Source organism: Ostrinia furnacalis, unplaced genomic scaffold, assembly GCF_004193835.3.
Source record: "Ostrinia furnacalis isolate ACB-3 unplaced genomic scaffold, ASM419383v2 OfSCF1415, whole genome shotgun sequence".
Taxonomy (NCBI): domain Eukaryota; kingdom Metazoa; phylum Arthropoda; class Insecta; order Lepidoptera; family Crambidae; genus Ostrinia; species Ostrinia furnacalis.
Window position 1 is genome coordinate 18642 of NW_021131654.1, and position 27619 is coordinate 46260.

A 27619-nucleotide genomic window follows, 5' to 3' on the forward strand; every position below is an offset into this window, starting at 1 on the left:
TTAATATTTTTTTATAAAAAATAAATAAAATTTGCGCCTCATTTGGTTTTTAAATCTAGATATCTGTCAGAAAAAAATATATCTACTTAGTCGTATTTAATTAGTTAGGTGAATATAAAAAATAGACATAGCAGGTACTAGTAACATTATCTGTCAGCGTACATGTAACTTATCATGCTAAAAACAAGTAGGTCAGTAGTATTTTTTTATTTTATTTGTTCGTTGTTTTTTTAAGGTGTTTCTAGATTTTTCTATTCTTTGGAGGAGGCTAAATTTGCCGGGCAAGGGTCAATAATTTGCGGGCCCATTCTATGAAAAGCAATGGGAGTTTTTATAGCCAATTTCGGAGGCTCAGCCTTTGGTAAGGAGATAATGGGCATTTTTAATTATTTCTTAATACTTCTTAAAGCACCAGGAGTTGTGGATCGGTAACATTATTCAGATTATATTTGTATCTAGAAATTTAAAGCACCATGCATATTATATCTTTCTTATTTCTCGTATAATAAAGTATCCTACAGATTTGTATAGGTACTTACATACGTAAGTTTTAAATTTTGTCGGTGACTTGTAGTTGTAGATGAAAGTCGTAAATTACTTACTACCAATGTGAAAATGGCCCACCATTCTTTTCGATAATTTGGCAATTTTGTTACTGAACATTAAAATTATTTTCGAAGTACCTATGTAAATCGAAACAACAGATTTTTTCTTAAAAATAAAAACATACTAGGTACCTATGTAGAAAAAAACATGGTTTTCTCTTTTACTTATATGTAGAAACTTATGTCTACTCATCTATTTTTCGCTTCATATTCCATATATCACTCTGATGTTTCCTCTATAAACCTCAGTCTATATCCTTCTGTCATGAACAAAATCACGGGAAAATCCAGTATGCAAATGTTCTGTAGACCATGATGCATAAAATAGAATTCTAAAATTGGACCGAGCCACTGCGAGGAGTTTAACTCGGAGCTAAATAATATATTTTTCTTCAAGACGGATGAAATGCACTGCGAAAATATATTTACTGCTGGCGGCGTGAGATGTTCAATTTGCTCGTGTTGATAGAAAAATAACTTGTTGGGACGTCCACCCACAAGGTGGACTGACGACATCATAAAGGTAGCAGGAAAGCGCTGGACGCAGGCCTCTACCAACCGGGTATCATGGAAAGCATTGGGGGAGGCCAATGTTCAGCAGTGGACGTCCTATGGCTGAGATGATGATGATGATGATGATGTTTTGATAGAAAAATACAGCCTGTATTATGTGTGAATCAGACTGTGTTTGTTATATCTAGCTGCTTAAATATTGCTGATGGCCGCTTGGACAGAAAAGAAGTTAAGTTTGACACCAGCTTGGTAAACAAAGTTGTAACAACCCACAACAGTAGTTACGAGCATTATTTTGTTCTTCTTCTTCTGCCTAGCAATATATTATTACATGAATAACGACCTTGTTTACTATAAAATAACTGAAAAGCTCAATTCGTAAATAATTTGATAACACCGCACATTACAATGGCGGCCGAAGTTAATTGGCGACTATTTAAAAATGCATAGAACATAAATTGGCCGAGTGACTCGCCGTCGTTAAAACTTCGTAGAGCGTAGTGACGCTGAGAGTTGAGTATCGATAGTGTGATTTTTGTATCGATAAAAGAAAAACTTACTTGGTAAAATGATTTGAAAGACTGATAAATAAAAAAGACAATTATTGTAATGTAGGTAAATGTGTGAGCTTATTACGGAAAATAAATACAGTATAAAAAAGTATAAGGAAAAATTATACCCCTTCTTACCAAAGACCGTCGTCAAAATAAGAACATTTTAGATGTTTTTTTGATTTGTGTAAAAGCTGGTAATCGATAAGCAGTTCAGCTATTTCGTTTTGTATTTTCAGACAGATATTTGATAAAATAATTCACAGTTTTCGATTTTTCAAGCTCCACTATAATCTTATGGACATCACTAACCAATGGCCGATTTGATATTCCGATTGATTTAGCCGCGGGTTTGTTCGCCCAATTTAAGTCAGAATGGAGTTGTATAATATTTTCGGGTTAACTAGACTAATGGTTATTTAAACGTCTAGACAGGGTTAAATGAACTTTAGAACCGAAACAGTTATACAGAAGTTTCTTTGCACTATATTGACCTCTAATGTGCATACAAAATATGACTGTATTTAGTACAGAATTAATGTAATCTAGTAGATTTTGCCTGCGGCTTTGCCCGCGTGAAATTCTAGTGAGATAAGAGCGACTCCGAAAAAACTTTTTTTATTCGGAAATTAACTCAATATAACTCAAATTATAGTCTATAATATAATGTATGTAACGCAACGCAGCGTGGGACGTCCACCCACAAGGTGGACCGACGACCTGATAAAGGTAGCAGGAAGGCGCTGGATGCAGGCCGCTACCAACCGTGCAATGTGGAAGTTATTGGGGGAGGCCTATGTTCAACAGTGGACGTCCTGTAGCTGAAATGATGATGATGAACGATGAGGAATATTATGTATGTTATTATGACAAATACTGTAATGTTTTATAAAATTCGTTCCGAAGTTTTTGCGTGAAAAAAATTAACAAACCTCAAAAGATTAAAGTTACAGAGAACATGACGTACACATAACATTTTACAATCCTACAGTTTTATGTCTACGTGTTAATGTGTTTGCATTAGCAAGCCATGCATGAACAATTATTGGATTAGTCCTTGCTATTCAAACAACGAAACCGCTGTTATATTTGCTGTAGGAATTCCCAGTTCCATTGCCACGAAGTGTACGGATTTTCTTTAATTTTTTCGTATACTTTCTTAAGCATTAAAGTCATACCTCATACCGAGAAGTAATAGGTACCGCATTGCGGTTCTTATGTGGGAAACTTTCATTCGATAATGGCTCTTGTCGCTGTTGTAATAGAGCCTTTGTGAGAGGCAAAGAAAAAATTTTGTTTTCAAAAATAAAAAAGGTGGAGTCACGCACGATGCCGTGACGTCGGCCCTCAATACTTAGGCTGGTACAATGTCGATTGTTATTGCCGGTGCTGTAGGTCAGGGAGAACAGACAGACTATGTACGCAATATTGAATATCACTTAATTTTATTACCCGCGCCTAGTTAGATTTTGACAATTTGGCATATGAGATCAAATTCGAATGAAATAAAGACTATTTAGGGTCAGTACAATGTTGATTGTTATTACCACCTATGCAGTAGGTCAGGGAGAACAGACAGGTAACACACGCGATATTGAATATCGTTTACGCTTATAAAACGCGCCATTTTGGAAAATCATGTTCATGTGAAATCGAATAAAAGAGAGCCTGCGCTATATCATTGAGACATAAATAATACGTTTACCCAAATTACTAGGGCTAAAAAAGAGGAGGAGTTTAAATAAGGCATCATCACAAGTATCACAACAAAACACCCAAAACTTAACTTTTGTTTGGCCCGGTAATTATTTTTGAGTTAGCCGTTCTTGTCAAGCTGTACCTGAACAAAAGAGCATGACTTTAACAAATAGTTTTTGAAAACTATTTTCTACCTACAAGATAAAAATGTAAAAAAAAATTTTTTTGTTTAAAAAAAGCCAATTACATAATTGCTTGTATTTTCGCGTTTTTGAGGAAGTNCCTAGTTAGACGTTCGCGTACATTCGGGAAGAACTTATATAAGTGACGTCCTTTGACTGACGTATCCCATCTTTTTTGCCATTCATTAAGTAAATCTTCTTCAACGACTTCTCGGGAATCAAATAATCGACTTATTTTAGAACGATCGCGGCTATTTAAGAAATCGGAGGTTATATTTTCCCTTGATGCGAAGTACATAGCCGCACGCTTTTGTACCTCTAAGGCCCGGTTATTTGATTCGTAGTTAAAATAACCAATAGTCAAATTTGACAGATGTCAAATGACAAGTGGTTAAATATCAGAAAAAAATGTTTTTCGAACAATGGTTAGCTTGACGTTTAGTACATTTTTTTAACTATTAGTTAACATTCTGTTAATATTTAACCATTAGTAACAAAATTTAACAATTTGTTATTTTAACTATGAATCAAAAAACTGGGCCTAAGTCGACCGGCAGTACACCAGCCAGGACTGGCAGAGCCTCCGTGCTCACAGTTCTGTAAGCTTTGCAAAGAAAAATCAATGCAAGGCGTTGACTTTGGAGTAGTTTCCGTCGAGCGGCTCCTATAGTAGCATCAATAAGGTAGCAGGAAAGCGCTGGACGCAGGCCGCTAGCAACCGGGCAACATGGAAAGCATTGGGGGAGGCCTATGTTCAGCAGTGGACGTCCTATGGCTGAGATGATGATGATGATGATGATGTGTTGATAAAAAAATCCAGTCAGTAATATGTGTGAATCAGACTGTGTTTGTTATATCTAAGTAGATAAGAAGATAACAGACTTCTTAAGTATTTGCTATCGCAGAGCTGATGGCCGCTTGGGCAAAAAAGTTCTCGAGTGGCCACCACGAGCCGGAAGACGTAGTGTGGGCAGGACCGACGATCTGGCGAAGGTCGCTGCAGGTTCCTGCATTCGGGCTGCGCAGGACCGGTTTCCGTGGAAATCCTTGGCTTTTGTCCATCAGTGGACGTCATTCGGCTGAAACGTACGAAGTCGCGGTATAATATGCTGTCAGTCTCATTGAACCATGACAGAAATCTTGGTGGTTAATTAAGTTTGACAACAGGTGGGTAAACAAAGTTAATTGTAACAACCAGTTACAACCCACTTGACTAACATTAAAAGCAGCTGAGCATTATGTCGTTCTTCTCCTTCTGTCTAGCAATATATCACTATTTATGACCTTGTTTACTCTGAAATAACTGAAAAGCTCAATTCGTAAATAATTTGATAACACCGCACATTACAATGGCGGCCGAAGTTAATTGGCGACTATTTAAAAATGCATAGAACATAAATTGGCCGAGTGACTCGCCGTCGTTAAAACTTCGTAGAGCGTAGTGACGCCGAGAGTTGAGTATCGATAGTGTGATTTTTGTATCGATAAAAGAAAAACTTACTTGGTAAGATGATTTGAAAGACTTTGATAAATAAAAAAGAGAATTATTGTAATGTAAATGTGTGATTATGTGTGAGCTTATTACGGAAAATAAATACAGAGTAAAAAAGTACAAGGAAAAATGATAGGGCTTTGGTAAGATGGGGAAAGCCCTTCGTCAAAATAAGCATATTTTAGATGTTTTGATTTGTGTAAAAGCTGGTAATTGAGAAGCAGTCAGCTATTTCGTTTTGTATTTTCAGACAGTTTGATAAAATAATTCACAGTTTCCGTTTTTTCAAGCTCCACTATTGATAATCTTATGGACATCACTATCCAATGGCCGATTTGATATTCCGATTGATTTAGTCGTGGGTTTGTTCGCCCAATTTGAGTCAGAATGAAGTTGTATAATATTTTCGGGTTAACTAGACTAATGGTTATTTAAACGTCTAGACAGGGTTAAATGAACTTTAGAATCGAAACAGTTATACAGAAGTTTCTTTGCACTATATTGACCTCTAATGAGCATACAAATATGACTGTACTATTTAGTACAGAATTTATGTAATCTAGTAGCTTTTGCCTGCGGCTTTGCCCGCGTGAAATTCTAGTGAGATAGAGCGACTCCAAAAAAACTTTTTTTTTATTCGGAAATTAACTCAATATAACTCAAATTATAGTCTATAATATTATGTATGTTATAATGACAAATACTGTGTTTTATAAAATTCGTTCAGAAGTTTTTGCGTGAAAAAATTAACAAACTTCAAAAGATTAAAGTTACAGAGAACATGACGTACACACAACATTTACAATCCTACAGTTTTATGTCTACGTGTTAATGTGTTTGCATTAGCAAGCCATGCATGAACAATTATTGGATTAGTCCTTGCTATTCAAACAACGAAACCGCTGTTATATTTACTGTAGGAATTCCCAGTTCCATTGCCACGAAGTGTACGGATTTTCTTTAATTTTTTCGTATACTTTCTTAAGCATTAAAGTCTTACCTCATACCGAGAAGTAATAGGTACCGCATTGCGGTTCTTATGTGAGAAACTTTCATTCGATAATGGCTCTTGTCGCTGTTGTAATAGAGCCTTTGTGAGAGGCAAAGAAAAAATTTTGTTTTCAAAAATAAAAAAGGTGGAGTCACGCACGATGCCGTGACGTCGGCCCTCAATACCTAGGCCGGTACAATGTCGATTGTTATTGCCGGTGCTGTAGGTCAGGGAGAACAGACAGACTATATACGCAATATTGAATATCGCTTGCTTTTCCTACCCGTCCTATAGTCTGGTCCGTGAGCACGTAGAATTTTGTCCAATGACCCCTAGCTACCCATCCTTATCGCTCGCGCGTAATTGTGTTGCTACCGCGCTCGCACACTCACTGCGGGTGCCAGTCGCACAGTCGCGACAACAATATAATTACGCGCGAGCGATAAGGATGGGTGCTAGGGGTCATTGGACAAAATTCTACGTGCTCACGGACCGGGCTTTAGATAGATTTTGTCAATTTGGCATATGAGATCAAATTCGAATGAAATAAAGACTATTCTCAGTTTAGTACAATGTTGATTGTTATTACCACCTATGCAGTAGGTCAGGGAGAACAGACCAGGTAACACACGCGATATTGAATATCGGTACGCTTATTAAACGCGCCATGAGAAAAAAGATTTTGGAAAATTAAGTTCATGTGAAATTGAATAAAAGAGAACCTACGCTATCTCATTGAGACTTAGATAATACGTTTACCCAAATTACTAAGGCTAGAAAAAAGAGCAGGAGTTTAAATAAGGCATCATCACAAGTATCACAACGAAACACCCAATTTGGCCCTTAACTTTTGTTTGGCCCGGTAATTATTTTTGAGTTAGCCGTTCTTGTCAAGCTGTACCTGAACAAAAGAGCATGACTTTAACAAATAGTTTTTGAAAACTATTTTCTAGCTTCAAGATAAAAATGTGAAAATTTATTTTTTCTTTAAGATAAGCCAATTACTTATGCTTGGATTTTCGCGTTTATGTCAATAAAATCATACTAATAAAAGTATAATGTCTGTAGAAAGTTTAGAGATTTACTTTCCAAATTATAGAGATATTTTTCTCAATATTTTATTTCTAACAAGCCAACATGAAGAGCAACTTAGAAAAGCAAAAATTACTTCAAGAAAACTCTATTTGTCGAAAGACAAAACATATTATTGTCCAATGACCTCTCGTCTAGTGGCCGTCTGCAAACCTTCAATAATACTAATATAATATGTGTTTTATGTTATTGGTTTATCCTCACATAACCAGACCAGACTAAAAACGTAAAATGAAATTGCAACGTCTAACATTTTGAACCGATAAAACGTTTTATATATTTTGTGCCCTTTCTGTGTCCAGAAGTGTATATTATTTGCACAGAGAATATAATACAGCAAAATGCACTTAGCGTCACAAAAATGTAACACTGATATTTTCGCACAAATTCTTCTATTACAGTCATACTAATGTAGAATATCACTCGAAATCTACTAATGGATGGTCAAATAAAATAAAAGTAATGATGAAAGAAGAAACAAAGAAAAAATATTTATTTGACAACGAATACACATCAAAACAATGGAGAGAAAAGAGAGAAACAAAAAAGAAAAAATGTTGTCAAAGAGGTCACCCACTAGTGACATGTTACTGTCAAGTGCCAAGACACTGGTTTTCAGTGGGCACCTTGTACGCAACGATGCTTTAGTAAGCCTTGGTAATTTATTTTCAGGCTGTAATACATAAGTATGTTTATATTATGCGTTTGTTTTTTTGTGGCGTTGAGTGTACTATAACAAATGGACACAATGTAATGACGAAGGTAAGCTGGATGAGAATGCTTTATAGCATTAAGTTCGCCTAATGTTAAAATTTTGGCATTGAAGTATAAATAAATAAATGTAAAAATCTGTAGAGACCGACGAAAATTGTCTTGGCAAATGTCAACTATTACTCGGACCCTTACTCGGGGGACTGAAGACCTTAAGTCTATCTATTATAATTGAGGTCATGACTCTTAGAAATAGGATTCAAAAATGTTTAATTATGTGTGTTGAAACTTTTTGAATTTGATTTGAAAGTCAAGCTGCATTGTTGCTGCAACTGTTTAACTGCTTTATGGTTTTTGTCCTACAAACCCAATATTTCCCCGTCAGTTCCAAAACCTTTGACCCCGACTAACGTTTTGGGTCACTGGCCTTACACTTAATGGTTTTTTTATCACGTCACCCAACCCTATTATTATTTATGAGGTGACTAAATGATTTATTGATTCATATCTAGCCCAAATCTCGAACAAGCACCTTTCATTGTTGAGTGACTAATACTAAGTTTCGTGGTAACTTGTTAATGTATTACTTGTGTTTAAAACATGATTTAATTTTCGTATTTAGGCCATTTGATATGGCATTACCTTGTTTTCTAGTCGCAGTAAAGTAAGAAGTATCTTGATAAACCATCCATAAAATAATTATGATGGTTAGATTTCAACTGAAAATACAAGTATTTTGTCACCTCATTTTATTATCATCATCAGCCTTATGCATCATTTTGCCCTGTTTTTGACCTGTCACATTTAGGCTGAGTTGCACCACCTAACTTTAATTGTAACTATAACGATAACCAGTGTATTTTGTATGGAGTTTGACAGGCTTCAGATGGTTGTTAAAGTTAAAGTAAGATGGTGCAATCCAGCCTTAGTTTCTGACAACAACATAGTAGGTAGTTTGTTTACATAGCTTGAGGTTCACATAGTCACTATTCAAAAATTGATGGATATGCTTTTGAAAAAAAAAAATGCTAATAATGAATACCAATTATTTTGTTTGCCTAAGGAAGAAACTTTCCTTCCATGAAAAGAGCCTTTTTAGTAACCTGACATTATTTCAAGCTTAGAGTTCTGCAGGTAAGTTTGCCATGTAGAGTCAAGTTTTGTCTTACAAATCTTACAAGTTGGTAAGAGAAGCATTAGTAGGTTATGGAGAATACAAGGCAATGCCTTACATTTCTCAGTATTTCCTAACGGAATTAATATTAAGGAGTTATTTAACATTATGAACTCAATGAAAACACAACTAAACTACTCTAAGGCTGAGTTGCACCATCTTACTTTAACTTTAACGGTCTTTTTTGGATAGAGTTTGTCAGTTTTTTGACGTTTGTTAAAGTAAGTGAGATGGTGCAACTCAGCCTTTACATTATTATGAAGTCTCACAGTGCGCGTGGACGCACAGGGTCCTGAAAACTATTCATAGACAACACTTGAATGCGAACCAATCACAGAGCTCCAATCAACGCTGTGCGTTCGACTTCGCATAGAGTTGATGCTTCCCTTAAGCAAGTGTCGTTTGTGAATACGGGTGTAAGTGAGGCGGATCATCAAGTTTAACATCATGGTTTACACAACCCACACCATAGAAAAGAAGTGACGATAGACGAAAAAGAGCCGTTCCAAATGCAGAACGATCTTAGAATATTAAAATAGGTTTATCAAAGGAACTAAATGGCATTCGGCCTCGTCATCCGATCTAGGGCATTAGCTGGAGTGCCCTAGCTACGTGCCAGAGTGGCGGCTATTTTGGGGCTGACTGAAGCAGAATTAAAACGATCCAGCTTTAAAATTTATGAATATTGCAGACGGTAATTTTGTCAGTTCTATTTCCGTGATTTCGGAATGAAATCAAAAAACTTCGTCATCAATTCTGACTAAAACTAGGCAGAGTCGATCAAGTGAAACAGTTTTTTTTATTCTGTAAGGCTGAGTTGCACCATCTTACGTAGACTTTGACAAACGTTAAAAATCTGTCAAACTCCATACAAACAGCACCGGTTATAGTAAAAGTTACGGTCAAAGTTAAGTGGTGCAACTCAGCCTTAGTCTGTTATTCCAGCAATTAATTTAGAAAATCCAGGAAAATCGCAGTCTGGTGGTACCTATCACATTAAATACAATATTAAAAAAAATGTCTGAATATTAAGTGAAACAAAATAAACTACCTAACTAGAAATCGTTGAAAAACCTTTCAAATCCGTCAAATATTTGATCAAGATTGAGTAAATATCGATAACCTTGATAACGTTGGTTACTATTATTTCAGTATGTTTATTTTATTTAAACGAACAGCTTTTACTTTTACTCGTATATCATTCCTGATCCATTTTTGTTTGCACCATGATGCATAACGTTCTGTTTTTGATTTCGGTTAAAACAACAGCAATAATGTGCCTACGAGTCAATGAATGTCTCGCCCTATTCACGAACTTGCTCCTTCTTGCTTACGTGAAGCAGCAAATCGAATGCACAGCGTTGAATAGAGCTCTGTGATTGGTTCGTGTGTCACCCTGTGCAGTGTGCATCCACGCGCCCTTTGAGACCTCAAGTAATGTTTGTGAATATGGGCGTAATAATGATTATCATTTGTAGTAAAACGCCCTTAACAAACATCAAACGAACTTGTGACTGTCGCTCAAAATGTTGTGCATTTGAAGGCGCGAACTTGCGAACAGTACATTTGAAGACCAAAATTCCAGTTGAAGATTTCAAATGGGTTTGCTGTTAGACAACTCCTCTTGTTAACAAACAATTGTTTCTAAAGGCTCTTCTGGTATGTAACTAGTGTATGCTTCCAAACATTTAGTGCTAAGCAAATTCTCTCCGCTAACGACTAGACAACGGCAGACTTAGCTTAAGTTTGGACAACTTAGAAATGGCTTTTAGCTGTGTTTGTACAATTAAATTCAAGTGACGATTTGTGTATTTTTAAGTTTGGGCAACTTAGAAATGGCTTTTAGCTGTGAAGTCACAATTTGTGTGTTTTAAGAAAGAATAAATCACGTTTGTACGGTCTTTTCTGATGGAAAATGACCATGAGATTTAAGGGTTTGTTCCTATGGAGTCATCCCGTTTTAGCAGGATTCCGTTATACTGTGTTTCAATATTAACATTCACACGAACAGTATTTTCATTGCATTTCAGCATTGCAGTACCCCGTAAAAAACCGCTCCGTAAGAATTTATAGTTTGAATTTGAAACAACTATGAGATTAGACATACCTACACACATAAATGTCTGTTTGAATGACAGTCCAGTTTTACAGGACCTGTATAACTGGATCCAGCAAAACTGGAATGCCATGGGAACAAACCCTAAGATTCTTCACAATTACTTATTATAATTTAATAATCTTAAAATTATAATAAACTTAATTATAGCAATAACTTAACGTTAAGCGTTTCTATTTAAAAGCAGAGTCAATTCAAAGGTAAAGTCATAAACATAAAGTAGAGTCACTAATGTTGCATAATAAAGCCTCTATTATTAGTACCTACCTGAAATTGATCCCTGAATATACTTAAACCTCAACTTGCCTCAACTTGAACTATCGGAAAAGCCTGCTAAATGCACCGCGTAAATCCTTAACTCTAAACTACGAGCTCTGTCAGCTATTGCAACAATAACCGCTTGGAATAAATCCAAGATGGCCGCTTTGCATTTGATAGCTAATCCAAGGGCCGGATTCTGAGCTGGTAGAGTTACAGGGGCCACTCTGGGGCTTATAAAAATAGAAAAATGTATCCTACTAAAATATTAGTTTGGATGTCTGGATGTTTGTTACCCTTTCACGCAAATACATACTACTGAACAGATTTTGATGAGACTTGGCAGTATTATTGTTTATAACCCAGAATAACATATAGGCTATTTATGACGATCTGTGACAAACGAAATTTAACGCGGGTGAAGCCGCGGGCAAAAGCTAGTTGTAGGAATAATCTTTCATGAGGAAAATTCAGGTTAAGGTTCTAAATGAAACTATAAAGACTGATAGTATAGACTCTACATTATAAAAATCATGTACTACGAGCACTGAATTAAGACTATTAATTTTTATTATCACCTAAAGAAGGTTAGAGATCAGAGATCGGACCAAGTCATTTTAAAGTTAATAAATGACAGTGTTAAATCTTAAGCTATGTAAAACTACCTGATATAATGATATGCTGGTGGCCATAATGTCTAAACTCAAAAAATATCTTGAAATCTCTGTAAGTTGCATGAAAAACGTGGGACCCTCAGTGCCCCTAGCTACGTCCCTGTCCAACCTGTGACCCCATTCGACCAGGTCAGGTTTAGTTGGGCAGACGCCAATGACGTCGTAGGCCAATCTAAAAAGACTTGCGTGTTGTTTTGCTTTGGATACGCAAAACAAAGTTACGTGACAGGTGATAGAGCTGATTGAAGTATTTTGTGTTTTTATTTGCAGTAAAAACCTGTCGGCTTTTGGTATCATCTTCAGGTCAGTCTGCACTGTAGGAGCAATAATTTTTCAGAAGCAATGCAAGATTTAGCCCGAAACGTAGCTCGTAAACTGATGGCCGTTGGGGCAGAAAATTCTCGAGTGGCGATCATAGACCCAAAGACGTAATGTGGACGGATCTTCTACTAGGTGGACCAACTAGGTATCTGGTGAAGGTCGAGGGAAGCACCTGGATGTGGATAGCAGCAGCCAGCAGTGGACGTCCAGCAGTGGACGTCATTTGGCTGGAATGAAATGGAGTATTAGGCATATATTCTCCACCTTGGCCAGACGGACTGGAGAGGCTTTAAACATAGAGGCACAAAATTAATTATAGAGACAAAATAAGATATTAGGAGACATAATTTTGTATGAGTTATTCCTTCATAAAATAGAATAGTCACGATAGCCGAACGGTGAATGGGTCGGACTGGCCGACTCGAGATCCGAGGAACGCGGGTTTGAATCCCACCGTCGTTCGACTATTGTGGTGAGCCCACTCGTAATACAAGCTTATTTAGCTTAACACAAGGGGCTAACGGGACTATTAGTCATTTGTGCGATACATATTATTTGTTGAAAAATATATTTATGAAGTCATAGCAGTCTCTGTTATTAAATCTAAATACTTACTTCAAGGTAAGTGTAGTTGCAATTTATCAGTCCGTTTTATATCACGTATTGTGAGATACCTTTCCATAATGTATTCATGACGAACGTAAAAATGAGCCGTATTCCAGACTTCAGATCTAAGTCTACTTTTAAGTAAAGAACCTTAATGGCAACATTCAAAAGAAAACGTTGAGATGTTGTATTAGAAGTTAAAATGCCATGCATATTTGATGAGGTCTTTTGTGGGTGTGACCTAGCGGGTAGGCTAGGTCATGTTTGAAAAAGTCTAGATTTATCAGAGTTTTGAAGATAGATGCGAAAGGTATTCGGAATTCTTAAGTGAGAGTACTGTTGCTAAACTTTTCTTTTAGGCATTTGTTTTTCTCATATTTTTTTCATTTTGCTGAGTCAAAAAGGTTTTGTGTCAGCTACCTACATGATGTTGGGGTTGATTGATTAGTTTTCTTTAGGATTTTTATATATTGTGTTTGCTGGGATAAATTATTTCTTGACAGTGTACCTAACACTATTATCTTATTTACTTGAAATATGTTTGTTATACATATAAATGTTCAAAAAGTAAAATTGTTTAATTTACGAGTAGTGAGCCTGTGGGAGGGAAGCGACTTTTGAACATTTTCCACTTTAGAGTGGGAAACTTATTTCAATGAATTCGCTTCAAGCTTTTCGTTGAATCTGAAAAATTCAAGCATAAACTCTACTTTTTATCTTAGTACATTAGTTACTTCTATCCCGGTACTATCACCGTATTGTTTCTATGTTTTTATTCAAAACATAGCTCAAAATTTATGTAGCGCAATAACGAATACTAGCCATATTTCTTTTCGTGCGATTTGATAATAGTCGTCCTGGATCCGAGCCAGGTTTCATCTGATATGGAGCAATAGGAAAAGGTTAAAATGTTGATTTATACTGCCAAATATAGTAATAAAGAGTTTGTTTTGTACAGTGACTCAAAATATGCATGTTTTCTAGCTTACTTTAACCTGCCATGTTGTTCACCTAGTAATTACGTAATTTGTTCAATTAACGCTAAAATTTTTTATAATTTTACTAGCTTTCCGCCCGCGGTTTCGCCCGCGTGGAATTTTGTCTGTCACAGAAAAACTTTATCGCGCGCGTCCCTGTTTCAAAAACCGGGATAAAAACTATCCTATGTTCTTTCCCGGGACTCAAACTATCTCTATGCCAAATTTCATCAAAATCGGTTGCGAGGTTTAAGCGGGAAAGCGTAACAGACAGACAGACAGACAGACAGACAGACAGACAGACAGACAGAGTTACTTTCGCATTTATAATATTAGTTGGGATTTGACTTAACTGTGTGGTCTCGGCAGAATATAATAAGTTACTCTTCTTGTGTACCTACCAGAACAGGCCTTCCCAGCCCGTCTTGTTTGGCCAAATCCTCAGACAAATGGAGTTGTCTCTGAATTAGAAAGAGCCGAGCTCCTGCAGTGGAAACTAAATGACCTGACGATCATGACGTAACTGGAACATTAGAAGCCACGATAGCCGAACGGTGAAGGGGTCGGATTAGCCTATTGACTATTGTGGTGAGCTCACTCGTGGGTCGTGATACAAGCTTTTAGCTTAGTACGAGGAGCTAACGGAAATAAAAATTAAATATTATATTAATAAAAAAAAATAAGACCTTAATTTGACTTAGACTTAGACTGAAAAATCTTATTAACATTATCATAGTCACAGACAATATCACTCCTATAACTTTAAATCTAGATTTTAAATAAAATAAAGTAAATATATAAATGTGACAATATATGTATAGTATAATATAACAATGTGTTCACTAACACACGTTTCCGCGAACTCATTAGCGTAACAAACAAACAACGGACAAGAATAGCGGACCGGGCCTTCAGCTGTTTGCATTAGGCTCATGGCTTTTACACGCCACGACTAACAACTGCATAATGTTACAAGGGCTTTACCATAGAGATATAGAGAGATGCCAACTAATGCGCTGAGTTCGAAACTCAGTGTCGCATTAGAAATTCACGCACACAAAGTAATCAATATATGTGCTCATTATCTACTGCGGTATCAGTAGGTACTCAACGTTCGAATAATCTTACTACGCAAACAATGTAAACTGTTTATAGCCTGACCAGGAACATAAAAACCCTGGCATAGAGGCGCGTCAATTGCATTTGATAGTGCAACACTGAGTACAGTCGTACATGTGTTAAATTAATAGGCTAAATTTATGTATCAGGATTCAGGATTACGGGCTAATCTGATATTTTCATAAATTAACGAAAAAATATTATTAAAGGTAACCTGGTTCAAATTTAAATTAAATAAATCAAATGAAACCATCAATCTAGCTAGTAGGATTTATTTCATTATTCATCAATAATCAAATTCAGAACTTGAATATTCAACTGCAATGTCTGCTCATGAACGCTTCAAACTCGGTACTTCTTTCCCAATTCCATAAAATTCAAAACTTAGAAAGTGACAAAAAACTTTAAAATAGGTAGTTGAAACAGACTACAGGCTAATTTTCATAGTGGACTGTACTATACGATAAATTTGACAACCTTTGTCGGAAACATTATTCAATGAAAATATTGTCCGAACCCTTAGTATTTCTCTTCGACAAATACATTAACACATTGTGAACCACTTTTCTTTTACGACTATAAAAATATTTTAGCAATTTAATTCACAAAATCAATTGCACACATTTAAAATAAAGTTTGTTTACACTTTGACAACAATGATTGACATGCAAGGTGACATGTCAATGAAGTTTTCAGTTACTGTTGCCATTAAAAGAAATTAGTACCATTAGTTTTCCGCAACATGGCGAGGGTTTTTATGTTCCTGGTCAGGCTATACAGTATGACGTCGCTGCTGTCATCATTGCATTCACGAGCAATGTGTTCTGTTTTTGGGCATATTGCTGCGACACCGGCCACGCCCCCTTGTCACATCTCCCTTTAGTTTCTGTGATCTGTGGGCTTTACTTATGTGCTGTAGTACTTTATGTCATGTCCCTGCAAGATCGATTCAGAAATGAGGAGATCCGCAGGAGAACCAAAGTGACTGACATAGCCCGTAGAATTGCTAAAATCGAGTGCCAGTGGGCGGGGCACACAGCTCTCAGAGCTGATGACCGATGGGGCAGAAAAGAGGCCTTTGTCCATTTTGTGTCATACAAATGACTAATTATTTTTAAGAATAATTCACTCCGTTACCGTCCTTAAATCCTAGATACGACGGTTTTCTCATGCCGAAAATGAAATGGATGAAAAAAGAAAGGAAGGTACTGGAGATCAAGCTTTGTGGAGGCTTAGGTACGTCTAGCAGTAGACTGCTGAATAGGTAGAATAGATTTTTGTTGCGAAATAATCCCTATAAGTACATAAAGTGAAGGTGATATGCCTTTGTCTGTGCATATAAATACTGCCTTACCAACGACATTCACCGGAGTCAGAGCTTACGTAAACTACATCTCTGACTTCCTAATCGCTCGCATAATGTATGCCAAACCCTGACCTAGAATAAATTATCCCTATTATGTTCAGAAGTCCCACTTGGTTGTATTGTTGTATATGTATATTGTGGAACGTACCATGTAAACAATAATGAGAAACAACGAGGAACGAATTGGTGCTAACTGTGAGCATTAGTAAGTTCTTAGGCAGGGTCATACGGTCATAGATTTAATATTATAAAGTCCAGAAGGGACAGGATGCTTACCACAAGCAACCTTAAGAAATTATGCGTTGGTTGTGCATAAATGCATGATTTTTTAATTGAAAAGTGTATTAGCCTAATTCCAAACATGTACTTAGGAGGAAGCGACAAAAAACTGGCGCTTTGGCATGATAAAAAGTCTTCGTTTGTAATAAGATCAGAACCCTCTCTCTCTGTCTATCTTTTTCTCTCTCTGTAGTTCTCCATATCTAAGGGTCATCGACTTAAGTTACATTTGGAGAAGATGATTAGTTTGCATTGATTTCTGTCAGTGCAACCTTTATGATCGTGTTGATTTTAGAGGATGATGAAGGTCTCCGATTCAGCAAAAGTTCTAGGCCTCACCGCTGATATTTAGCCATAATAAACAAAATAATAAACAGTATAATAAGTTCAAAGTCTCGTTTAAAGTTCCACAACACCCGCTAAGTCTGAGCACACGCCCTCCCAAGTGGGAAGTGCTCGCATTAGTGACGTCACATCCCGACGAAGCTGCTGAGTTACTGTCGCCGCTAGGCAGGGTACGGACACACTGGGGTCTCTGTAAATTAAATCATCTTTGTACTTACGATGCGGTTTGCAAAGGTAGAAAGTTTGCATAATATTTGAAGTTTGAAACACGGAAAATCAATCCAATAGTTTGCCTTTTTCCAAAGAGGTAGTGAAGTGACACACATACCTATTTGCAGTAGGTTCTGTAGAATATGGGACTCCTTGACATATGGAGAATAGTCGAGAGATAGAATTAAGCACAGAAAAGAGAGCTTCTATAGATAAATATTGTTGCATGCAATCGGTACTAGATAAGACAACACTCTAGACTTAGGTAGTTTCACAGTTAATGAGTAGCTGTAGAGTTCCTGAAATTGCTTAATTGGCCCAACACAGTGATATTGGCTTATGGCTCGAATAAACGTATTCTTTTTGACCAATCGGATCCATTCAAGCCTAAAGTCCTAACAAAGTACTGGGAATTTTGAATAATGCCATTTCAATTAAGTTGATGTCCACTCCGAGGTAAATATAAATTCAAGGCTTGATACCAACATTTCAAAGAAAGACTATTTATTTGTCTTTAGTAACGGCTTTTAATAAAATCTTTGGCTCGTGTCAATCGATAGCGAGGTGGCATGGTAAAATGTAAGTTATGCTAGAGGCAAACAGCTCATTTATTGAGATGATCAAGCAAGCGAAAGTACACATTTACAGAAAGTAAAAAAAAAACATATGATAGCGCGAACTAACGAAGCACAGCGCCATCTACTATCCAGTAAATAGATTGTACTTCAATTTCTTGGTGGGTTTGCTTTTGCACTCGCCCAATCCACAAAAAGCGGCTGTTCTACACAATTTCACGATCTATAGTTTGGCTGGGTGTGCTTGCTTAAAAATGTAAAGGCTAACGCTGTTATACACGTAGCCTTAGCCCACAATAACGTAAATCTACACTTGGATACAACTAAGGAGCTTCAGCGGTCACGTACTGGGGCCAGACTTTTGTTATTTGTTGTGTTTTAGTTGTTATTGCCAGATAATGGTGGAAATATGACTCGTGGTGATCTTTCCTTTTATTTACATAAATATTCTTTCTTTACAATACATTACTTTAGAATACATCTTCGAAACGGGACAATTTAGGCGATACTTATAGCTAAGAAGCGATCTTAAACAATATTTATACAGGGAGAGAGCAGAGTATAATTAATTCGTAATTAATTGCATAATAGAGGCTTGTAGACACATATTTTAACCCACTTTAGATTTTGAAGCAGTTGATTTTTGAGTTGCACCTAGCTATGGCATAGTTGTCTGGTACGCGAACTACTATATGGATTAGGCGAGTGATGTTAAGTACGTATAGTGCAGGGGTGGCCAACTTGATTGGACCCAAGACCTCTTGTTCAGTAAAGAGACCCTGTGAGATCTACCAATTACATACTTTTAGAAATCTTAAATGAAACAGCATAGTTCAGTATACATAGTGTATACGTAGATACAGTCCAGACTAGATCTACCTGCTCACTCTCGCCTCCAAAAGGCCCAGACCATATTATTCTAAAAAGGCATCAGCAGACAGCAAGAATAAATAATGCTGTTACGGGGAGTGTATTTTCGAATTTGACCTTTCGAATGCGTGCGCGACTCATTTTCGCACACGAATTTAATTACGAATGCGAAAGGTCACGTTTCTTTTTATTTAGCTGATAGATGTTGAACTCCCACTGAGTGATTGGATTTGATACATTCGTTTGTAATGTTTCTGTCTGCTTCTATAAATAAATCTCTTTTTTATCAAGAGAATAAAATGTATTTATTTATTTTACCCCTCGCCCTGTATGGTTTATTTTCGTAAGGAGACCTATGCCCGTTTTCACCATCAATCTCTAATTTTAAGTGGCCCCTATGAAAACAAAATTCCTGTTATATATTACCATAGGGGTTACTTAAAAATTAGGGTTTGATGGTGAAAACAGGCTCTAGCCTAATGTCTTTTTTAGAACCTACCTACTCGTATCTATCTCTTCAATAAGGTTCATAAATATTAGTTCATTGTTAGGCCACATAATAAATACTGGTAGGCGTGAAAACATCATAGATAGAGTTACTTGCAAAGTTGTAAAAAGGTTCTTTTTGTAGTAATAATAAGGCTGTATGTTTCTTAAATATACGGGGCAAATTTACAAACCTAAAAGATTAAGCTGCAAAGTTTAAAAAAAATCAAGAAATAAGTTGAATTACATTTTCAGTATCCATTAGTAAGAGAGGTGTCTCATAAAGGTAGCAGGAAGGCGCTGGATGCAGGCCGCTACCAACCGGTCATTACGGAAATCATTGGGGGAGGCCTATGTTCAGCAGTGGACGTCCTGTGGCTGAAATGATGATGATTATGAGGGATAATTAAGTACTAAGTGACGACTACACAGCAAATTATGGAAGAAACCCATCTTGACTTTTTTGCTACCAATTTAAAGGTGCTACAAAACTGGTCACAAATTCCAATAAACAGCGGAACAAAAGGAAAAATCTCAGTCCCGCTCTCACGGAGGAGCCTGTATTTTACGTCAGACATAAAAATAGTTCCGGGCTTGTTCCATGGAGTTCTTACAAGTTCGGGATTTACGGTTACGAGTATCGAACCCGGGACCTTACGATGCCAATCCTTTGTTCGAAGTTGATAATTTGTCTTGGAGATTGTATTTCCTTCACTACGTGTTAGGTCGTTATGGAATTTGGAGGAGGCATTTGTCCAGCAGTGGACGTCATTTGGCTGAAATTAACGATAATTATAAGGTCTCACAGTGCGCGTGGATGCATAGGGTTATACACGTACCAATCACAGAGCTCTATTCAACGCTGTGCGTTTGATTTGCTGCTTCTCTTAAGCAGGCATTGTTTTTGAATACGGGTGTTAATATACGTCCTAAAAACTTGCCAAAGTACATTGGTGTGTTCCACAAGTATGTACCTACTATTATGTACTTTCATGCCACTAACCTAACTCGGCGTATGCAAACAGTTTATGTAATTAAACTTGAGCTAATATGCTAATCATCCCTTTGTTGCTAAGAACTAAACGCAAACTCTTCAAAGGTAGTAAACAATAACAATCATACGGAATTAGCAATTCAAATTCAAAAACCTTTTTTTTTTCTTTGATGGTAATGGACAAGGCGAAGTTATAGAAAAGCTTTTGTTCCGTATTGTTACTTATAAGTCGTACCGTACTTATTATTTTACCAGGAACGATAAGCTCCTAATTAAAAGTTGTTGCAATATTTTGATAAGAGATGGCGTTGTTCGCCTTTAGCTCGCGAAGTAGCGTTTGATTTTTTTGTATCTTTAATAAGTTTATTCTTTTCATCTGAAAGACGACCGCTGCTGGACCAAGGTTTTGACAATATTCTAAGCATTTGAGGCACATTATACCAACCGGCCATTGTGGAAATCATTGGGGGATGCCTATGTTCAGCAGTGGACGTCCTATGGCTGAAATGATGATGATGATGAGGCACATTCATAAGAGACTGATTTTTATCAACTACAAAAGGATTATGGCGATAAGCCATTATTAAAGCTATTATAAACTTTCAAAACCTTCTAAAGGCAAGAAAAATATTAGCCATACCATGTTTCTTAAAACGTCGTTCATGGGATATGGTTGTTTTTCGAATTTGGCTTTCCAACCCACGCATTGACCCCCAAAAGGGCGGCAGAAAAACACAATCATATTAATTATATCCGCGAAGATTCCAGAGAGCCCGCTGCGATCTGGTTTGCATATTTTAGCCAACTGTGGGAACTGACAGCTGAAGTTATTATTTGTAGAAATCTTGTATTTTTGGCGCTTCAGCAACTCGGACTGTGGGTTTTATGTAGGGTTGCCATCCATCTGGGTTTGTTCTAGTTTAAGGTCATAGCAGACTTATCAACTGGGAAAGCTGTATTTTCATGCGCTGTTAACCGCAAGAAGAGGCGTACATTACGGTGCGGATAAGTGTGCGTTGCAGTATGGAGTTACATACAAATACTGTTACGGTCCCTTTCTGGGTTGACAAGTGTGCTCCGTCCTTTAGAGGAAGAAAAAATCCAAGTCTTAGGCCAATGTCAGGCGATGCACCTAAGTTTATAAACCTGTTGATATCCGGATCCTGGGCTCCAAAATCCGGGGTGTTCTCGTGTCTTGTGGTTGCCAAATTTTAAAGATGGCGACCCTAATTTTATGGATATTTTCAGGGTTGAACCACCCACGGATTAATTCGTGCGTTGAATTCGTTATTGTGATAAGTTGAGCTTGTTTTAATTTTATTGGTTTGATAAAAATCCGATAATATTGTATTAGAGTTAGAGGTCTGTGCTCTGCAGTAGGACATACATAGACTTAGCTTTGTTTGTTATAAGTATTTTGCCTACAGCAATAGCAATTCATTGGTTTAATTAGCTAATGAATGCCAATCTCAAATGACAGACCCTTTTCGGGCTATGCATTGAAAAAAATGTTTGGTTACTGCTTACACAACAAAAGTGACCACCGAACGCTGGGTATGAGGAACAAAATGTTGTGTAAATTAAACTAATAATTCTGTAGTGAGCTAGACTTAGTTTGGTTATAGTTAACACTTAGTTCGGTCGGTTATCACGATAATCATCATTTCAGCCACAGGACGTCCACTGCTGATTACAGGCCTCCCCATTCCACATAGCCCGGTTGGTAGCGCCCTACATCCAGCGCCTTCTGCTACCTTTATGAGCACTTTATTAACACTATACATTATAGATTTTTTATCTAATCTATACTAATATTATAAAGAGGTTAAGTTTGTGTGTTTGTAGGTATATTTGTTAAATTGTAAGGGGTAATCTCGGGATCTACTGAACCGATTTTAATAATTCTTTCACCAATAGAAAGCCACATTATTGCTGGGTGTCATAGGTTATATAAAAAATCGAAAAATTCCACGCAGGCCAAGCTGCGGGCGTAAAGCTAGTCTAAAATACAGTAGGTATCTTCTGATAACCAAACTTCGAACCAAAACCATTCAATTAAACCATTAAACGACACCTTTATCTCCACAAACAAGTCACTAAACCGAAACAAGCGTTTTCGTCATTACAAAATCATTACTTTTAACCATAAGGATACCATCTAGTCCAGAATTGTTAAGGATATCCGTAACCGTAACCGAAACTTTCGGATATAAGAAATAAAAAAATATCCGAAACCGTAACCGATTTAAAAGTTTCGGATAGTTTCGGATGTAGGCAGTTTAAATTGTTTTTTGTATAGCATTATATGTAAAGGCCTTTGTCCAGCAGTGGACGTCATTTGGCTGAAAAGAAGAAGAAGATATGTAAAGGCATACTTAACAACCTGATTTACCTATATAATGCCATGTAGTATCAATTTTTATTTTTTTATTACTTTTTATTCGATGTAAAGTGTGCGGCCATGAATGAACAGTGTTGGACAACAATTGCAAATTGCATTCTAAAGCACAGATATCCGTAACCGTAACCGAAACTTTCAGATATCCGAAATAAAAAAAATATCCGTAAACGAAACCGGTATAATATTATTCCTATAACCGTAACCGTATCCATAACCGAAACTACATATCCATAACATCCAGTCCAGCCATAACTCTTTATTTTCTTAGTTAACCCTCCGTGTACGAGGTGACTAAAAGTTACGTCCCGTACCAGGTGGGGTATGACACACCCCAATATACAAAGTGATAAAATTTTCATTCAACATTTTTTTAGGTGGAATTTAATATTTTATATTGATTATTTACGTATGCTAATTAGGTTTAAGAAATGCTCTGAGCTGAAAATATGTATTATAACATTTTTATCATAAAAAAACAAAAAGACACAATTTCCATTGTTCTTGTAATTTAGGAATAAGTTTCCTATGTATAATTTTTAATTAGTGCCTTTAATTATGACAACCCAAGCAAACACAACTCAAAGCTGTTAACTGCCAATCAGGTAACAGGTTTTTATAACATGCAATGAGCTTCTCTCGTCAAAGATGCAATGCGACAAAATTTCATATTTTCACTTGTTTTAGTTATGACTTTTCCATGTTTTTTTATTTGTTACAGAGTGCATTACAAACAAGCAATATGCTATACAGCAGAGTCATATGATTCAGATTGTGTCAGACCTAGCTAACCAAATGGCTGAAATCAATAGAAAATTGGATTTACCGTTAGCTAGGTCCGAAGAAACATTTTCACCAACAGATGACAATGCAGGTCTTTCAGAACTTTTGGCAAGTCTACCAGTAAAAGATATTGCAAGTTTTAATAATTTCGATGACCATTTAAAAATAAACAAGAATACAGGCAATAGTATGTATAAATTTAAGTACCTATTTAATTTCAAACACACAACACAGGTCAAATTTTATTATTCTATGAAAACATTCTAATGCTACTTTAATTAAATTTCAGATGTCATTTTTGTCTGGTATTGGCGGCAGAAATGTAAGAAGCCTTACGACTAATATGTTGAGACGAATACTAATTCTAGATGATGTAGCCGAGTTGTATTTGTTAACTGGGAAACAGATGAAAAATTCGAATAAAAAGTAGAGATGAAACGGATATCCGGTAACTATCCGGTAGGCCGGATATCCGGCCTAAATTTACTATCCGGCCGGATACCGGATAGTAACTCACTATCCGGCCGGATACCGGATATTAAAAAACTACGACAATTTCCTATTAATAAAATGAAATACATTAATCTTTGAGGTAAATATCAATAAAATGGCTTATAATAATGACGGCTTTTATTTAAAGTCCAAAAAGTTACAAAAAAGCCATATTAAGGCCTTTCAAAAAACTTATTTCTTATTCTGGGCTATTCACTCTAATGACGAATACATAAATAGTAAATATCTGTTCATCATCATCATCATCATCATTTCAGCCATAGGACGTCCACTGCTGAACATAGGCCTCCCCCAATGCTTTCCATGTTGATCGATTGGCAGCGGTCTGCGTCCAGCGCTTCCCTGCTACCTTTACGATGTCGTCGGTCCACCTTGTAGGTGGACGTCCCACGCTACGTTTTCCGGTACGCGGCCTCCATTCCAGAACCTTTCTGCCCCATCGGCCATCGGCATTAAATATCTGTTAATGTCGAAATATTGCCAAATAAGAAGGCGATCTTTATTTCGCTGATGGTCTGATGAGTCATGATGCATGCAGTTTAGTCAGATTACGCAGCAAGTAAACTAATTTAATTTTCGCTATTCAATCACACACTCACGATAGCAACCGAAATCGCCCGAATTGATCTGCCCCCTAGACAAGTGGCAAAATCTGACATTCTATTCGGATTCGATTTTCGAAAAGTGTGACGTTAGTCGAGTCTACTAATAGACCCACTGATCGTGTTTGAAGCATCTGTGCAGCGCTAAACTCGTCACGACATGCAACGAGACAATGGGCCAACTATCCGGCCGCCGGATATCCGGCTATCCGGCCTAGCACCTGGCCGGATATCCGGTATCCGGTATCCGGCCAAACAACTATCCGTTTCATCTCTAATAAAAAGTCATTTATGAGTACAGAAANCGGATCTCAGTACTAAACTTCCAGATATGCACTAAACGTCATTTCATTTGACTAAAAGTGCTTGAAAATTTCAGATACCGTAAAAATCACGAAAAATAATATTTGTATTGAATTTTATTCAATTGACAAAGCTAAAAATATATAAATTACACAAAAATTGTTAGATTTTTTTTAAAACTTTTTAACAACGTCCCGTACCAGGTGGGGTGTGTGACACCCACACGCACTTTAAAGGCATGTAACTCAGTTGGTAGTCACCGCTGGCCTGATTTTGCAACGCTGATCGAAGCAGCAGTGTCATAATTCCAGCTACTGAGAATTTCAAATTCAGCACTTGCAAATTTTTAAAATTGTGGCTATTTTTAAAGGACTGGGGTGTGTCACACCCCACCTCGTACAGCGAGGGTTAAACCCTTGGTGCATGACCAGGGGACTTTTACAACCTCATGGTATATTATTACGAACGATCGAAGCGATAACAAAGTTCTAAGACGTTGACATTCTAAGGGCATATTTGCGTGCCCCTTACGAAATAACGAAGGAGTATTAAATATTAGGTTATTTAATTTTAATTGTTGGTAACGTTGTTTTATCTTTTAATAAAATTAAGTTATCAACTAGGCTGATCTTTTAGTTGAAACTTATAAAATGTGTTTTTTGAACCCAACTTTTAGGTTAAAGCAGGTACTTGCTAATCAGATGTTTTCTTATAGATAAATCATAATTTAAGTGATAGACACCAGAGTTGTAACCTCGGCTGCTACAGTATGTAAAGTTCATTTTATTTTTGCAAGTAGACTTTTAAAAAGCACTTTTATACGTCCCAGTACCTATTAACCCTACCACTACTTCGGGACTATAAATGAGCCAGTACTAAGAAGAAGCAGCGTAAGAAACCTATACCCGTATTCAGAAACGATGCTTGCTTAAGTGAAGAAGCTACGCTATGCGAAGTCGAACTTGTAAATACATTGGTTTTGCCAATGGACATTAGTAGGTACTTACTTACTATCTTTTAATAGCTACGATAGTAGATAACAGGTTTCTAGCGAGATATAGTTTTGAAATTAACGCCCATATTCACAAACGATGCTTGCTTAAGTGAAGCAGCAATCGAACGCACAGCGATGAATAGAGCTCTGTGATTGGTTCGTATTCATGTCACAAGAAGACTAAAATAATGCTTTGTTGTATGTTTTCATTACAATATTTCGTCACATTCGTTTAATAAACGTGTTTGAAGCCAAGCACACTCCACGGGAGAGTGCTCGATTGAATCGCGAAAGTTTCGTATAGACCGAGTACTCGATTTCTTGTGCTCCGGTAATAAGGTAACGAGACGTAAAATATTTGCTACAAGGCTACTAGCTTCTTGCTACGAGTCGTAAAATATTAGCTACGAGGCCACTAGCTTCTTGCTACGAGGCCACTAGCTTCTTTTTACGAGGCCACTAGCTTCTTACTACGAGGCCACTAGTTTCTTACTACGAGTCGTAAAATGATTGCTACGAGGCCCCTAGCTTCTTTGCTACGAGGCTACTTGCTTCTTGCTACGAGGCCACTAGCTTTATGATACGAGGCCATCAGCTTCTTGCTACGAGACTTCTAGCGAGATATAGTTTAGAAATTAACGCCCATATTCACAAACGATGCTTGCTTAAGTGAAGCAGAAAATCGAACGCACAGCGTTGAATAGAGCTCTGTGATTGGTTCGTGTGTCACCCTGTGCGTCCACGCGCACTGTGAGACCTCATAGTAATGTTTGTGAATATGAGCGTCAGTTACTAGTCATGTCACAAGAAGACTAAAATAATGCTTTATTGTATGTTTTCATCACAATATTTCGTCACATTCGTTTAATAAACGTGTTTGAAGCCAAGCACCCTCCACGGGAGAGTGCTCGATTGAATCGCGAAAGTTTCGTATCGACCGAGTACTCGATTTCTTGTGCTCCGGTAATAAGGTAACGAGTCGTAAAATATTTGCTACAAGGCTACTAGCTTCTTGCTACGAGTCGTAAAATATTAGCTACGAGGCCACTAGCTTCTTGCTACGAGGCCACTAGCTTCTTTTTACGAGGCCACTAGCTTCTTGCTACGAAGCCACTAGCTTCTTGCTACGAAGCCACTAGCTTCTTGCTACGAGGCTACTAGTATCTTACTACGAGTCGTAAAATATTTGCTACGAGGCTACTAGCTTCTTTGTACTACCCTGTGGCTTTGCTCTCGTCGATTTCTAGAAATGATTGTGCCGATGATGGAAATGAGGTATAATCTAAAACATTGCAATGTCTATCTAATCCGCCCAGTAGTTTACGATTGAGGAATAAACACCATCTATTTAAACCATTTATACTCGCAAACTTTTGAATGTATACAAAAAGTAAAAGAAATACCTGCAACAACTAGCTCGGAATCTAGAGTTAAAGTAGAGCAAATAAGAATGAATAAATGCTGGAAAACTGGTGCTGTGATTTCACAACTTTTCAGCAATGAAATACTCGTAGAGTCGAGTTTAACTTTATAAGTTAAACATTAATTCTTTCAGTGCTAATATAACTCTATTATTTTGAGTTCAGTTAGTTCAGATAAGTGGGAAGCTTTGGCACGTTTTGAATAGGTGAGAAATTCTGTTTTAATTGAAGCGTATTTAATGCAGGAGTTATTTGCGTTTCATTGACTGTTAGGATGTAGAATACATTTTAGCTAAAAGAGCTATATTATTATTTTTAATTAATGTTTAAAAGAATGTGTAGGTTGAGCAATTTTAAGATTAAAGGGAATTTTTAGCTTTGTCTAATAGACAATTCGTTT